The sequence below is a fragment of the Phyllostomus hastatus genome, unplaced genomic scaffold (genome assembly GCF_019186645.2).
Source record: "Phyllostomus hastatus isolate PE091 unplaced genomic scaffold, TTU_PhHast_1.1 phas_contig_16, whole genome shotgun sequence".
NCBI lineage: Eukaryota > Metazoa > Chordata > Mammalia > Chiroptera > Phyllostomidae > Phyllostomus > Phyllostomus hastatus.
The window spans coordinates 20,561,015-20,576,680 of NW_025333643.1; the positions used below are offsets into that span (position 1 = coordinate 20,561,015).

Sequence of the window (15,666 nt, forward strand, 5' to 3'; positions counted from 1 at the left end):
AAGCTGTCAGAAAATGGAAGCTCCTTTAAAAATGTTAAGACTGTGAGGAGTTTCATGTGGAGTGGGGAAGTCCAAGACTGCCCACAGGGGCTAAAATGTATTAATGAAACTTAGTCCAGAGGTGTTATAGTTCTTCCTTGTAAGTGGTTTTATCTTCTTCTTTACCAGTTGTTTTCAAACTCTCATTTGGTATTCAGTGGAGTGACCCTGAGAGCATTAATTGCAAAATCTCCAGCTGAGCTTCAAAAAGGGGAATACCCAGTAGCATGACTGAAAAGAGAGGTTGTATGGAACATAGAGGTTCATTCTGAAATTTGCTTGGCCAGGGAGAAAGCTGGCCAGAGTAAAAGCAAAATGGAACTTGGGTAGGAGGACTGCAAGTATACTGGGAACCTCATTAATTCAGATTTCTGTAGAATATCCCTACCACTGACATGTAACCTGCTTTTAAATTTTGTGGGTTTTCGCCCTGGCCTGTGTGACTCAGTTTGTTGAGCATCATCTGGCAAATTGTAAAGTTGTCAGTTCATCAGGCACATGCCTGGGTTGTGGGCCAGGTCCCAGGTTGGGGGTGTGCAAGAGGCAACTGATCAATGTTTCTCTCTCACATCAGTATTTCTCTCCCCCTCTCTAGAATCAATAAAAATAAAAAAATATTGTTTAATTTGTAGTTTTTCATTTGGGAGAAGAAACTTAGGAAAACAACATAGGCCCAGAGTCACAAGTTTGACTGCCTATAGAAGACAGGCCTGGCAAGAAAATAAGTGACTCAGAAAGGTGGGTGCCTTAGAAAGAAATGACAAGAGGCTGCACAGGACATAGCATCACCCAGTTGTCCCTAAGCAGATTTTTGGACATTCCAAGAGAAAATGAGAACATGACATTTTATGTGAATATTGCCACTTTTTAAATATTAGTAACAATTTTTTTTCTTTTTCCCTAAGATCACCAGAGAGCCAAAAAATAGTGAACTATTGTAGGCCTCTGGACTTTCTGTTTGCAGTGAGGGTCAAAGAGTGGAGAGAAATGCATAGCATAATGAGTTAGGTGTCTAAGCTGGACATACTGCTGATTCCAGTGCCAGGCGCAGTACCTGTCAAGGGAGCACACACTTAACATGGTTTGATTAAACAAAGAGACCAGCTTGTGTGAACTTCCCTTGGTTTTCAGTCTTTTCACATATAGAATGGAAAGATAGGAGTTAGCTTTCCCTCAGCTCTAACTTAGAAGACAGAATCAAGTCAAAACTTGTGTTGCCTCCTTATGGGGCCTACCTCTCCAGACTTCTCTCTTCTTTTTGATGCCTCCCTAAGCACCCAGGGTGCCATTCTCATATTACAGCTCCATGGTTTACCTAGAATTTAAGAAAGTTTCTGAAATAAAAAGAAAATTTGTATTGTGCTTCAAAACAAGACTGCTCAGTTTAGCCTATTTTTTTTCTTTTTCTTTATCATGGCTAGTAGGTTTTTGCTTAATTTTTACAGACTCTACTGTGTAACAAGAATATTCCAGATTATGCCTTAAATTGCAACAAGGCTCTCAGAGTCTTAAAAGGACTTAGAGGTGTTACTCCTAGAAAATAAGTCATTTTCTCTGTAAAAGTTGATAGAATGCTGCCCATGAAACAGTATAGGCTTTTCGTTGTTTAAAGGTAATGAGAGGATTTTTCTGAACCTTTGGGCACTGGATCTTCTTTTATAAAAATTTCTAGTGATATCTGTCCTTTTATTTTTTTAATACAAAAGTTTTAACTGTCTTGAACAAGATTTTTATTGTTGCAGTTATCCGAAATCAACTGGAAAAGATTTAAGCTCAGAAGGGGGCCAATTTCCCTACTGGTCCAGGGAATTCTTGAAAGTCTAGGGAAGAAGCGCTTGGGTCTCTGGGGACTAGACTTGGGACAGAAAAGACCTAGAGTGCCAAGAAGAAACTGTTTTCCGTTCTCTTCTGTAGGCTTAGGTGGCCTCTTGGGTCCCTTTCGCTTTGAGCAGCATGTTTATTCTTTTCTCTGCCTACTGGTTCTTTCCTGTGGACTTAAAGCACATGGGGGTTGCTTGCAGCCTAGAACAGAATAGACCCTCTTCATTCCAGTTTTTAGTTTCAAGAGAAACAAGTTGAATCTCACTTTGGGTTATGTGTCCAACTTTGGCTAACATGGGAGCAGTTGGGACTCCCATAGAATAAATATGACTTGGCGTGTAGTTGAGAATTACATAGTGCTAAGAAAAAGAGTCACCATGGGCTAGGCAGTAACTCAAAGAGTGGCAACATCTACTATCTCACCCTCCTGCCCTCAAAAAAATAAAGAGTAAATAAATTAAATTTATCCTTTCATGACTAGAGAACATTTAAGTTACGTCCTTTTTTTTTTTCTTGTTCTGTCTCACCTCTGTCATTTAAAATAAATCTTTAAAAATTTTGTATTTGTTGAATGCTGGTTACATTTTACTACCTACTGGTAGTGAATAAATAAAAACGATCAAATTTTGTTTCCATTCTTAGACAGTGTTCCCCAGTCTATGTTTTAAACTATTTCTCTTTCTATTGGCAAAACAAAATGAAGTTGCTGTTTAGGCAGTTTGATGTACTGGAAAGGGAACTAAATAGCACCAAAGGCTTCCATCCTAGTTCCAATTTCAAACCATTTATTTGCTGGGTAATCTTGAGCAAATTATGACCTCTCTTACTCTGCTTGTTCACTAGCAGAATAGAGATTATAATAACTGCTCTTTTGAGCAGTGCCATTGTGAAGATAAAATGAGAGAATATGTACAAACATATGATAGTTTGTTCCCCTATGAAAGAAAGATTTCTGACCCCCTCTTCTAAGTAGAGAAGTTACTATTTTTACGTGCTTATTTTTAGTAACTGCCACTACCATTTTCCTCTAAGAATAGGGTTTCCTTTAAAACATTTTTAAGGTATGTGGACTGGAAAAAAGAGAATTGTTTTTATGATAAATTCTATGATAATTTTTTATGATAAATACTATCTTGGGAGAAATTTGATAGCACCTAAAATCTGATGGCTTCCTTGTATACTTTGGAGATATAGTGGAGTGTCCTGATGGAAAACTGAAAAATAGCTTGACCCAGTGAAATAAGATCAAGCAGAGTCTAATCTGATGCTGGTTTTGTTCCACCTCTACCTCAAGTGTACTTTGAAGGAATCACCATTAGTAAGGCAAATGGTTATCTCTAACATATAACATCTTTATTGGCTATCTTCTTCCTGGTAATTTGTAGCTTCTTTTGAGTGACTGTTGCCTTCAGTATTTAGGATGCAAAGAAAGGCATTTTGGCTCAGGACAGACATGTTAAACAAGATGATGGGTTTTACTGGAAAGAAAGCAGGAAAGAAACACTAAAATGAAAATCAGAGAAAAATTTTAAAAGATGGGAGACTGGGAAGGAAATATAAATCTGGGGAAGAGAAGCACCTGGCTTATAAAGATTGTAGGAATGATCACTTTACTAGTGATTACAGCACTGAATAACATTTTGTGGGTGAGTAAAACTGAAACTGTCTAAAAAAGGGAGAGTGGAAGGATATGATACAGGAATAACTTAAAAGCCAATAAAGATAATTAAGAGTAAGTGTTCAAAACATGGCGTAGAGTTTCAGCTACTAACTTTCCAAGATGCTTTGTTAATATCTCACACCATAGAAATATTTGACTTACCATCTCAGAGTTATGAAAATAAGGAAAGTTGATCAAAGCAATAATCCTGTCGTGTGACCTTGGTGATAGCCAATGAGGATTGTAGGAAGAGAAGTGGATTGCTGGTGAATTTTTCATGTGATATCAGGCTGCCTTCTGCTTTATGCTTCAGCATCTGCTCCATAGCTGTGTCATTGCCCATATTTGTTGTTCTCTTCTTCTGCAAGTCAAACATGAAAACCAGTTAAATTTCTAACTCTGGTTTGTTAATTTCCAGTTCCTTGACTCCTTAACTCAGTGATCCACCCCAAAATACAATAATTTGAATAGTAGCTACATTGTACTTGAAATGTACATGCACACATATGCACAAAAATATATAGGTAATGGAACACAGTTTTCTTGTGCTTTTTAGGAAGATGGTTTAAGTTTTTGTTTCCTGTTTGTGGTATTATGAATTGCTTTTATAAACAGTAGGTGTTAAAGGACAGAGGGAGCTCCCCAAATAATAATCTCATTCAATGTGTGTGTGTTTTTAAATCTGTGATTCTGACAGGTTTCATAGGAGCAGGTTTTCTGAATAGCCGTTTTACAAATTAATTGAAAACTCATTAGTGGCAAGTTATTCACAATACTTTAAGCCCCAGGAGCCTTCTCTGTGTACATGTTGAATAGTCATTTGTTCTTAGTTTATTGTAAATATAGCCAATTAAGTTCATTGTAAAAAAAACTGAATTACATTTGTTGTAAAATTGATAAAGTGCCTCAAATTTTAACACTTTGATATTTCATAGTACATATAATAATTTTGGAACATCTGGTAACTAATGAGATTGTAGATTTCTAGTTAGCTTTACCTGTTGTTTCATTCCTTTGCCCCTTTTCTCTGTAGATCTGAACGGAATTAAGAAGAAGGCACTTCCACAGTCACAGCAGATGAAGATCCATTGGTAAATTGATCAGCAGTTTTGGCCTGCCCTCCAAAGAAAAGGTAACTGGCTATTCCAGCATAGCACAGCTGAAAAAATGGGATGCTCTTGGAGTATAACAGAGCAAGTTTTACCAAAGGATGATGGTTTTTAAATTTAAGATATCTGAGTAAGTTTTCAAATTTTAAGCATAATTCTGAATATGATTTTACTAACATGAAATGATAGTGAATTTGAGAGTACAGTATTATTGGGTGTTTGCCAAAACAAAAACTGCTACATACTGCCCCCCCCCATTTTTTAAAATTACAGGAAGACTTTAGAAATAGGACAGCCTCTATCTCCCACCCCCCCACCCAATAAATCCATATTCTTTTTTTTTCTTAGGAAGTTGTCTAAAGATGATGCTATTATGTTTCTGTCCAGCTCTGATTTCCCCAACTCCTCCTTTCTTCTCTCCACAAGCAACATAGACCTAGTTACTCAGGGCTGCGGAGATCCTGTACAAATTACAAAACAGGCAGCAGTTCTTTAGAAACACTTTCTGGGCCTAGTGCCTTTGCCCAGCCGCCAGATGTCTCTGTGCTTGTGAGCAGTCCCACATCTTTACAAAAATAGCAGCCACCATTAGTTGTTTTTTATTATGCATTTGCCATTGTGCGTTTACTGTTTGGGGAGGAGGGGTGGTTAAGTTTCACATCATATGAGAAAGGAAAAATTCTTGTAGGAATTTCTTTTGTTCCATGGATTCTTTTAATTTTTTCCTATTTTAAACTTTATGGACAGTGGTGAAAAATAACATCAAGCTTTCAACTATACGAACTACCTCATGAAGTTACAAAAACCTCATTTGTAAAAATCCTGCCCAGTGAAACCTCTATGACTTCCCTCTCCCTAGTATCATTCTGCCCAGAATCATTCTGCCGCACCCCCACATACACAAGGACATTTAGACTGTCCTGGGCTAGTTGCGTAGTATGATGCCAGGTGTGGAAAACTGTCAAATCAAATGATCCTTTTCCTGGAGGGATTTTTATTTAAAAAAAGAAAAAGACTCATGCTTCCATCTCCTAAAAGCAATGTGGGGCTTACATGTTAAGATGAGGTTTAAGATGAGTTATTAAAAGATAAAATTGAACAGAATCCAAATAAGAAAAATCAAAGGCTTTTTAGCCTCTGAAATTGATCAGTTTAGTTTAGGCAACAAATGCAATGCTTCAGTCAGGTTTTAGGCAACTGTAGCAGAGTTGGAAACATTTTGAACAACTTGGAATATTTATCTACAAAGATAATATTTTTACTGTTACCAGGCAGAAACAGGAACTTCAGGAAAGATGTGGCAGTTCTGGTTAGGTGTTTAGAAGAACGGTACTGGGTAGCTCTGAAGTATCCACCCCTAAAATAGTTCGTTAGAATTTTCTGGCCTAAAGCTGATAGGGCAGCAATGCATAGGTACCCTTCAGTGATCATCCAAGTCATCACAAAGGGTGGCATTTATTGTGGTGTGTCTGGAAGATACCAGAGAAGAGAAAAACAGGGCTTTCCTACATGGTGGTCAGCAACTGGCAGTGGTGAGATTTGGTGGGAAGGGAGGGAGGAAATATTTGACAGAAATGCCAAAGAAGCACTTTAGTCCATAACTATTTATCGAGTTTGTACTATGTGCAAGGAGATCATTCGAGGAGGAAAAGAGAAGAATGATGGGTGATTTCACAGACTGCATTTATGACATCTAGGGTTTTTTTTATTGGGGTTTTTTTTTTTTGAGTACTATTCTGATGAAAACATTAATATGATACCAGGAAATCAGTGGCAAGAGGCAGGGACAAAAGAAGTGTCACAAACTCAAGTCTGCAGGGACCAGCCAAACAGAGAAATGAAATGGGCCAGGTGGAACTGAGGAACTATCAAAAACATGACCAACCTAAAAGGGCAGCCTCTTTTCAGTACCATCTCCTTGTAAGCCCAGTATTCATTCAACAAATAGTTATTGCATGTTTACTTATGTACTGTGCTCTTCCAGGCACTGGGAATTAATTAGTAAATCAAAGGAACAAAAGTCCCTGCTATTGTGGTACTTACCTTTTAATGGAAAGGAACAGATAATAGATAGCAAATGCAACAAATAAACACATTATTCATTATACTAGATGATGGTAACTGGTTAGAAATAGCATATCAGGGTAAGGAAAGTCAGGAGTGCTGTCTAAAGTCAATGCATGCAGAACTGCCAAATCTCCTCTGATCTGGGTGGGAAGCTAAGCAGGGTTGGCCTGGTTAGTACTTGGAAGGGAAAATCAGCAGTGCTGATGAGAGGTGAGACTTACAATTTTATATAAGAATGGTCTGGGTAGGATATTTTGAAAAGGTGAGATCTTAGCATTGCAGGTGAAGGACAGTGAAAGGTGTTGACTATCAGACCAAGGAGTTTAAAGTGTCTCTTGGCAGCAGTAAAATATAGCAGTGTATATGTACTCCATAAGGAAGAAGGAAACTGAAGGGTGGTTGGTGCCTTAGGAATCCCAGCCTCTGGGTTTCAAAGGAAAGCAAATTGGCCCCTGGTTTAATCAGTCTGTGATACTGCTGCTCACCTGGTAGAATTTTGTGACAATCTCACAAAAGTCGCAAACAAAATTAGATCTTTTTCTTAAAAAAAAAAAGTATCCTTACTGACCTAGCCAGGTAGCTCAGTTGGTTAGCGAATCATCCTGGTATGCCAAGGCTGCTGGTTTGATCTCCAGTCAGGGCACAGACAAGTAGCAAGCAATGATATATAAATAAGTGGAACAACAAATTAATGTTTTTCTCTCTCTCTCCCTCTCTCAAAAAAAAAAAATGAATAATTTTTTTCCCCTGATAGAGACCATACCCATGTTCGTATGGGAACGATTGAAATAGTGATATCTTCAAGGTGTAAACATTATATAAATATATATGTGTCAAAACTAGGAAATGCAAAAAATGGTAGCTACAGTTGGTGCTGTGATGGCCCTGAAGTGTCCTAGGCCTCTGAAGGCCTCTGACCTATAAGCCAAGAGCAGTGAGGACATGTCCTTACAGTTTCCATTGCTAACAGCCATCCATTGTTTCTTTTTCCTTTGTCTTTCTTTCTTCCTTTTTTTTTTAAAAAAAGAAAAAAAAACCCCCACACCTTAACTCAGTATCTTTGCATGTGGAGATTTCATGTCCTTTTTTTTTGGCTGGGACCAGACAGGACTTCAGAAAAGCTCAGGAGCACACTGCATTTGAAAGGCGTTAGACATGAAATTTTCAATGTAGTTTGTACAGAAGTCACACTTTGTCAGCCTCACAGATGTGAACATTACTTTGTTTTTAAATTAATCAGTTTTGCAAAGGGGCCAGAATTATTACTTGTTAGAGTTGCACCAGTTTGAGTCTGCTGCTTTCTTACAGTTTTTCAAATTTTATAATGTATTAAACTGTTTAAAAAATAAGGTCTCTGTGAAACACATGTTGGGGTGAAGCTATATTAAAATGAAATTTTCCTTTTTAAAATTTTGTGTGTTGAGCATCAAAAAGAGGCCTAAAAACTAAGGCCAGTTTTGAGGTCAAAACCCACTAAAGGATAAGGATGTCATCACCTCTGCTAAGCAGTCCTGTTCCCACTCAGCCAGTGTTATGTCCTGTGCTTTGTTATTCTGAATTGGTGAGCAGGATGCATCTTGCTCCTTTTGAACTCTTCCTTTTTTAAAAAAATATATTTTATTGATTATGTTATTACAGTTGTCCGATCTCCCCCCTTTATTCCCCTCTGCCTGCATCCCGCCCCCCACTTAGATCTTGTCCATGGGTCATACATATAAGTTTTTTGGCTTCTCTATTTCCTATACTATTCTTAATCTCCCTCTGTCTATTTTGTACCTACCATTTATGCTTCTTATTCCCTGAACCTTTTGCCCCTTTCTCCCTTCTCCTCCTCCCCACTGATAACTCTCCATGTGATCTCTGTTTCTGTGATTCTGTTCCTGTTCTAGCTGTTTGCTTAGTTTGTTTTTGGTTTTGGTTTTGGTTTTAGGTTCAGTTGTTGATAGTTGTGAGTTTGTTGTCATTTTAATGTTCATAGTTTTGATCATCTTTTTCTTAAATAAGTCTCTAACATTTCATATAAGGGCTTGGTGATGATGAACTCCTTGAACTTGACCTTATCTGGGAAGCACTTTATCTGCCCTCCCATTTCAATGATAGCTTTGCTGGTTAGAGTGAGTAATCTTGGATGTAGGCCCTTGCCCATTTCATGACTTCAAATACTTCTTTCCAGCCCCTCCTCACCTACAAGGTTTCTTTTGAGAAATCAGCTTATAGTCTTATGGAAACTCCTTTGGAGGTAACTCTCTCCTTTTCTCTTGCTGCTTTTGATATTCCTTATCTTTAATCTTGGGTAATGTCATTATGATGCAGCTTGGTGTGTGCTTCCTTGGTTTCAACTTCTTTGGGACTCTCTGAGCTTCCTGGACTTCCTTGGAAGTCTATTTCCTTTGCCAGATTGGGGAAGTTCACCTTCATTATGTTTTCAGATAAGTTTTCCATTTCTTGCTCTTCCTCTTCTCCTTCTGGTACCCAGATGATTTGGATGTTGGAATGTTTAATGTTGTCCTGGAGGTTCCTAAGCCTCTCTTCATGTTTTCGTATTCTTGTTTCTGCATTCTGTTCTGGTTGAATGTTTATTTCTGTGTTCTACTCCAGATTGTTGATTTGAGTACTGGTTTCCTTTCCTTCACAATTGGTTCCCTGTACATTTTTCTTCATTTCACTTTGTATAGCTTCTACTTTTTCCTCCATTTTGTAGCCATACTCACCATTTCTGTGAGCATCCTGTTTACCAGTGTTTTGAACTATGCATCTGATAGGTTGGCTATCTCTTCATTGCTTAGTTGTATTTTTTCTGGAGCTTTGATCTGTTCTTTCACTTGGGCCATATTTTTTTTTCTTAGTGCACATGTTGTGTAGTAAGGGGCAGAGCCTTAGGTTTTGGCCATGGCAGGGCAACCCACATTGCTGCATTGTGGTGCTGTGTGTGGGGGAGGGATCCAAGAGGGAACAATGACATTTGCTTGGCTCTTAGCCAGCTTCCAGTCGCTTCCCCCACTACCCACATGCATATTGGGCCCTTCTGGTGCTGATTCCCCAGGCAGGTGGGTGGGTGTACATTCTAGTACCATGTGGGTCTCTCCAACAAACTCTCCTGTGAGGCTGGCAGTTTCTCCCACCACTACAACCTGCACAGGTTCTTTTAGTGAGAGGTTTTGAGGTTTTATTTCCCTGCACCAGAAAGCTGGGTTGCGCAATCTGTCTTGGTCCCCAGTTGTTCTTGTTCATCTGCATGAAATTGTGGGACTGCCTGGTCCTCCAGCCACAGTCTTGCTTTGTGTCCTTTCCTCCCCAGCTGCCCATCTCTGCCACTCCTACCTGTATAAATAATGTTTCTTCTTTAACTCCTTGGTTGTCAGACTTCCATACAGTTTGATTTTTTGGCAGTTCCAGTTGTTTTTTATTTTTAAATGTGTTGTCTTTTTTTTGGTTGTATGAGGAGGCAAAGTGTATCTATCTATGTTTCCATCTTAGCCAGAAGTCCTCTAAATAATAAAAAAAAATTAAATATCCTTATTATAGTTGCTGTTTATAAGAGTTTGTCATTAAAAATAAAATTAGGTGATATGTGAGGTGATGGATATGTCAACTGATTTTATATATATTTTATATATATATAAAGTGTATAATGTGATGGTTTTAATATAATATAAATTTATTACATATATTTATATGAAATCATCACATTGTACACTTTAAATATACACAATGTTATATGTCAAATATATTTCAATACAGCTAGAAAAATTTAAATATTATATAAACATGTTCATAGAAAAGCCCCTTTAATTATACTCTTTAACTTCCTGCTTCCCATAAGTCCAAAGTTACCTAGACTGTTTTCTATGTATAGACTTATCATCATTATTTCTTTTTCTCATAAATATGCATATACTATGCATAGCATTTTCCATGTTGCTTTTTAAAAAATTGTTATCTTAAGCCCTGGCTGGCATAGCTCAGTGGATTGATCACGGGCTGCGAACCAAAGCATCACAGGTTCAATTCCCAGTCGGGGCACATGACTGGGTTGAGGGCCACGTCCCTAATGGGGGCCACGTGAGAGGCAACCACACACTGATGTTTCTCTCTCTCTCTTTCTCCCTCCCTTCCCCTCTCTAAAAATAAATAAATAAATAATCTTTAAAAATATATTTATAAAAAAAATTGTATCTTGCCAGAACTGGTGTGGCTTAGTGGGTTGGGCATCATCCCACAAACTGAAAGGTTGCAGTTTTATTCCAGTTAGGGCACATGCCTGGGTCTTAGGCCAGGGCCCAGGTTGGGGGTGTGCAGGAAGTAACTGATTAGTGTTTCTCTTGCATATGGAAGTTTCTCTCCCTCTTTTTCTCCGTCCCTGCCCTTCTCTATAAAAACAGTGTTTTTAAAATATTTTTTAAAAATCTTGTCTGCCTTTCCACTTCTTTCTACATATGATATACTTCCATTTGTGGAAGGAGGGAGGGAAGGAAGGAAGGAAGGAAGGAAGGAAGGAGGGAGCCATCTACCTCTATATAAAGAGGATGATGTGTCATATAAAAGTGAATAACATTTACTGTGTGCCAGGTGCTTTTCTAAACATTTTAATTCATTGACTCCTCATAATAACCTAATGAGGTAGATAGTGTTATGGTCCTCCTTTTACAGAGAAGCTAAATGAGGCAGAGATGAAACATGGCCAGAGCCAGGCAGTGCCAGACATGGGTTCCAGGACCAGCTTCAGCTGCAACTAATAGTTGTCATGAGGGACCCTGTGGATAATGGTGTGAGATTATAGAGGTTTTTCAAAAGAAGTCAATCTGTAATCTTGTGTGAAATTTTTCAAGTTTTAATGTTGGCTTAAAAAAATAATAGCTTTATTGAGATATAATTCAAATATCCCAGATTTGCCCATTTAATAGCTTTTAGTGTATTCATAATGTTGCTCAACCATTGCCTCTATCTAGGTCCAAAATATGTTCATAATTCCCAGAGGAGACCCTGTGTTCTCTCCTCAGAGCAGTCACTCTTCACCCTGCCCCCTAGCCAGATGCCGGAAGCCACTAATCTTCTTTCTGTCTCAATGGATTTGCCTGTTCTGGATATTTCATATAAATGGAATCATACAATATATGGCCTTTTGTGTCTGGCTTCTTTTACTTGGCTTGTTTTTGAGGTTCATCCATGTTGTAGCATTCCTTTTAGTGGCCAAATCATGTGCCACTGTGTAAATATACCACATTTATCTGTTCATCAGTTGATGGTCACTAGGGTTGTTTCCACCTTTTGGCTATTGTGAATAATGCTGTTATGAACATTGTATACAAGTATCTCTTTGAGTCCCTGCTTTCAATTCTTTTGAGTATAAACCTAGAAGTGGAATTGTTGGAACATACTGTAATTCTGAATTTAACCTTTTTGAGGAACCACCAAACTGTTTTCCACAAGAGCTGTACCGTTTTGCATTCCTACCAGCAATGTACAAGGATTTCTGTTCCTCCACATCCTTACTAACACTTGTCATTTTCTGTTTTTGTTTTTTTGGTTTTGTTTTCTTCGTAGTGATCATAGGGGGTATGTAGTAGTATCTCATTGTGCTTTTGGTTTGCATTTCTCTACTAACAAATGATATTGAGAATCTTTTCATTTGCTTATTGGTCATTTGTATTAGTTTCTTTGGAGCAGTATGTATTGAGATCTTTTGTCCATTTTGAAAATTGCATTATTTGTAGAAGTTCTTTATACCTTCTGACTACAAGTTCCTTATCAGAGATATAATGAGTACAAATTTTCTCCATTCTATGGGTTGTCTTTTCACTTTCTTGAAGGTATTATTTGAAGCACAAAAGTTTAATAATTTTGATAAAGTCCAATTTATCTATTTGGCTCTGTTTTTAAAGAAATACCTGGTAAACTGGAGTATAGCCTACTAACCACATACTTGTGATTGCTTCTCTGTTGCCACTGCCCCCTGAAATCATTTGGAACCTAACGCTTTGTGAAAATACCTGTTTACTGAAGTGGAGAAGGGCAAGAAACTCTGGAAAGTAGTAAAGATTTCTCATCTGTAGCAGTATTGTTTCAGTTCACCTTTTCTGATCCTGAAGTTTTTTCACTTAAAGCAGTGATTTCCAATTGGTGTGCTACGAGAATTTTTAAAACATGTAATACCTGACTATTCAGTAAGGGGCACTGACCTCTTTTCCCTTAGAGTGTCCAATAAAAAATGACAACAGCCAATACAGTAATAGCCATTGGTGTGAATGAATCAAAATTATACTATTTTTTGTTGGATCAGCAAAAAAATATATTTTTGGTGTTTTGAAAATTTTTAGTCATTAGTTTATGTATGCCATGAGATGAAAAACAATGAAAATCACTGACTTAAAGCAGTTTGGTGGGGAGGAGGATGTGGAGAAGAAAGTAGAGAAATTTGCAGAAAGGGAAGAGGATCAGGGTCTGGGTCCTAGAGATTTTATGTGATCAAAAGAGAGGTTAAAATAGATTGAATGGGTTAAAATAAAAGGCCAGAAATTTTGCCTGGAGTCATAGATTGTGCCATTTGAAATCAGAATGGCCATGGAAGTGTAGTAATTATGTATTTCTGGGAAGAAAACTATGGACCATGCAAAAAGTGATTTGGGTTAAGGTCTCCAATTATATGTGTTTGGGGTAGGCATTGGTAACAGGGAACTGTATTCATTCATCATTATTCACTCACATGTTAGTGAAAAGCAGTTAAATCCACATGCTATTTATCTTTACCAAGAAAAAGAAGATTTTATTTGAGAGGTGGAAAGGGAACACAAACTTTTGTGGGGTAGTGTATCCTTTGGAAAGCAGTACAAACTCAGATGAACTACTGGATCAGGGTGCACATAAAGAATGTGAAAAAGCCCGGGGTGGTGTTGTTTGCCAGATCTATGACTTGACTTAGACCTGGAATTTTGCTGAGGGAAGGGAGAGGAAAGATCAATGTTTTTCATTCCCTCTTGTGCCAGCATGCCTGCACTGTTGGTCAAGAGTTCAGCCCTAACTCATTTTGTGGACCAGGTTGGGGACCTGGCACACACAGATCTTATGATTTGTAGGGAGGTGAGTTCTAAGCTCCAAATGACACCTTTATTTTAGAAATGCAAATTATTGATTCCTGGGGGAATAAGCATGTATCTCATTGCCACCTTGATTTCAGAGCATGCACACTCAAACCTAGTTCATGAAGTCCTATGATTTAGGGGTGAGGATGAGTTCCCCTGTGCTTAGTGCAAGGTATCAGGAAAGGTGTTTTTAACGAAGTGGAATTTGCAGGAGTACTTGGTTGAGCAGTAGGGTTCAGCCAAGGGAAGGAAAGTATTATAGATGAAGTTACCTGTATAAACAAAGACTGGAGAGCTGGGATCTGGAGGAGGAAATACGTTTGAAGCTATGAACTCATTTTGGCTGGACTGTAGAGTGCTTGCTAGATGGGAAACTTAGATGTGGTGGGTTGAGGCTGGAACACTCCCTGAGTGCTAGAAGAGAAGTTTTTATTAAAATCTGTGGTTAGTGGGGAGCCCTTAAAAGTGTTAAAGCAAGGACTGACATAACTAAAGCCATGCTTCATTATGCAAGACTGATCTGATAGTGTAACACGGATAGATTAGAATTGGGTCTCACTATATGATAGGCATGGCACTAATAATAGCTAACACTTATAGGGTGTTTTTGTACTATTAACTTTAATAATACTATCATAAAGTAGATACCTCATTTTACAGATGAGGAAACAGGCGAGGTTAAGTGATAAACAGAGAGGTTAAGTGATTTCCTCAGTTATACAGCCATTAAGTGGTATTGGGATTCAACCTGGGCAGATTGGCTCTAGAACCCATGCTTTTAATTAACTGCTGGGCCCATCAGGTGGTGATATTTACAGTCACTTCAGTGAAAGCTGTATTAGTACAAAGGTGACATTGGGAATTATTTTTAACAGTGTGTTTAATTTTGCATTTTATTATATATGAGGCAGTACTCTGGAACTCTAAACAGTCAGCGTCTTTTTATAGCTAAATGTTGGTCCAGCTTTTCCATTCCTTCTCTATAATTGAATCCTCTCTCTCTCTCTCTCTCTCTCTCTCTCTCTGAACTACTTTACCTAAAGGCTTTAAATGAAGATTTTAAATCAACCTTGTCAGTAATTAATAAAATGCAGGTCACTGTTAAATTCCTAGAAACATTTGGGTATTATTCAGTTTAAAGTTACAATTTACTGCCTTGTATGTGTGTATTTTTAAATTTTTCTCTTTAAAAGTTTTTATCACTAGTGAAAGTTTCTTAGGGAGAATTTGTATGTAGCTATACACATATGATTAAGAAAACAAAAATTCAAAGCTTTAAACTTCTTGGCAAATGATACAGTGTGTAGAATGAATGTGTGGACAGTCCAACTCTTTAAAAAGATAATTACCCTCATCTTTAATTCTCCACTTTTGCAGCTCTTCATATTATTTCTAATTTTGCACTTTTCAGCAATTCCAGCCACAGAGCTGATGAATTTAATATCCTTCCACTGTTCTCCCCCTACTGGAACAGTTATTCGTTACAGTCTGTAAGGAAAGTACAGTATTTCACTACAGAGAGCACACTTAAGGAGGGGCCTTGCCTACCATACCTGATAGCAGAATAGAGCCCTGGCTCTGTCTGAAGAAGAGAAAATGAAAGAGAGAGATGTGGTCAGAGGAGGGAGAGAGAATAGGAGAACAGGCTCAGCCAATTTCTGGAAGAAAAAAAGAAACCAAAGCCAACACTTTCTAATTCAGTGGATCTGAGTTTCTTGTTACTCAAATGAAGGCAGTCCTTTGGGGTTGATAATGAAGAATCGCTGTTACCAACCCTGCAATTTGCACAGATAAATATACTGTAGTTGCTTGTTTTCAAGTTTATTTAAATGTTGTATTGAGACCAGTGTGTTTTTTTCTAAATAGAAAGGCTGGTTGTGTGGGATCTTGC

The 15,666-nt window shown here is 37.9% G+C and overlaps 1 protein-coding gene across 1 annotated transcript in view; it reads left to right on the forward strand.

Moving 5' to 3' along the window:
- ATXN7 (ataxin 7) overlaps positions 1–15,666 on the forward strand; it is a 144,420-nt gene that overhangs the window by 29,915 nt on the left and 98,839 nt on the right. Inside the window, exon 2 of the mRNA XM_045832426.1 lies at positions 4,554–4,652. The gene's annotated coding sequence lies outside the window, so the exon portion shown is untranslated. The remainder of the gene's footprint in view (positions 1–4,553; positions 4,653–15,666) is intronic.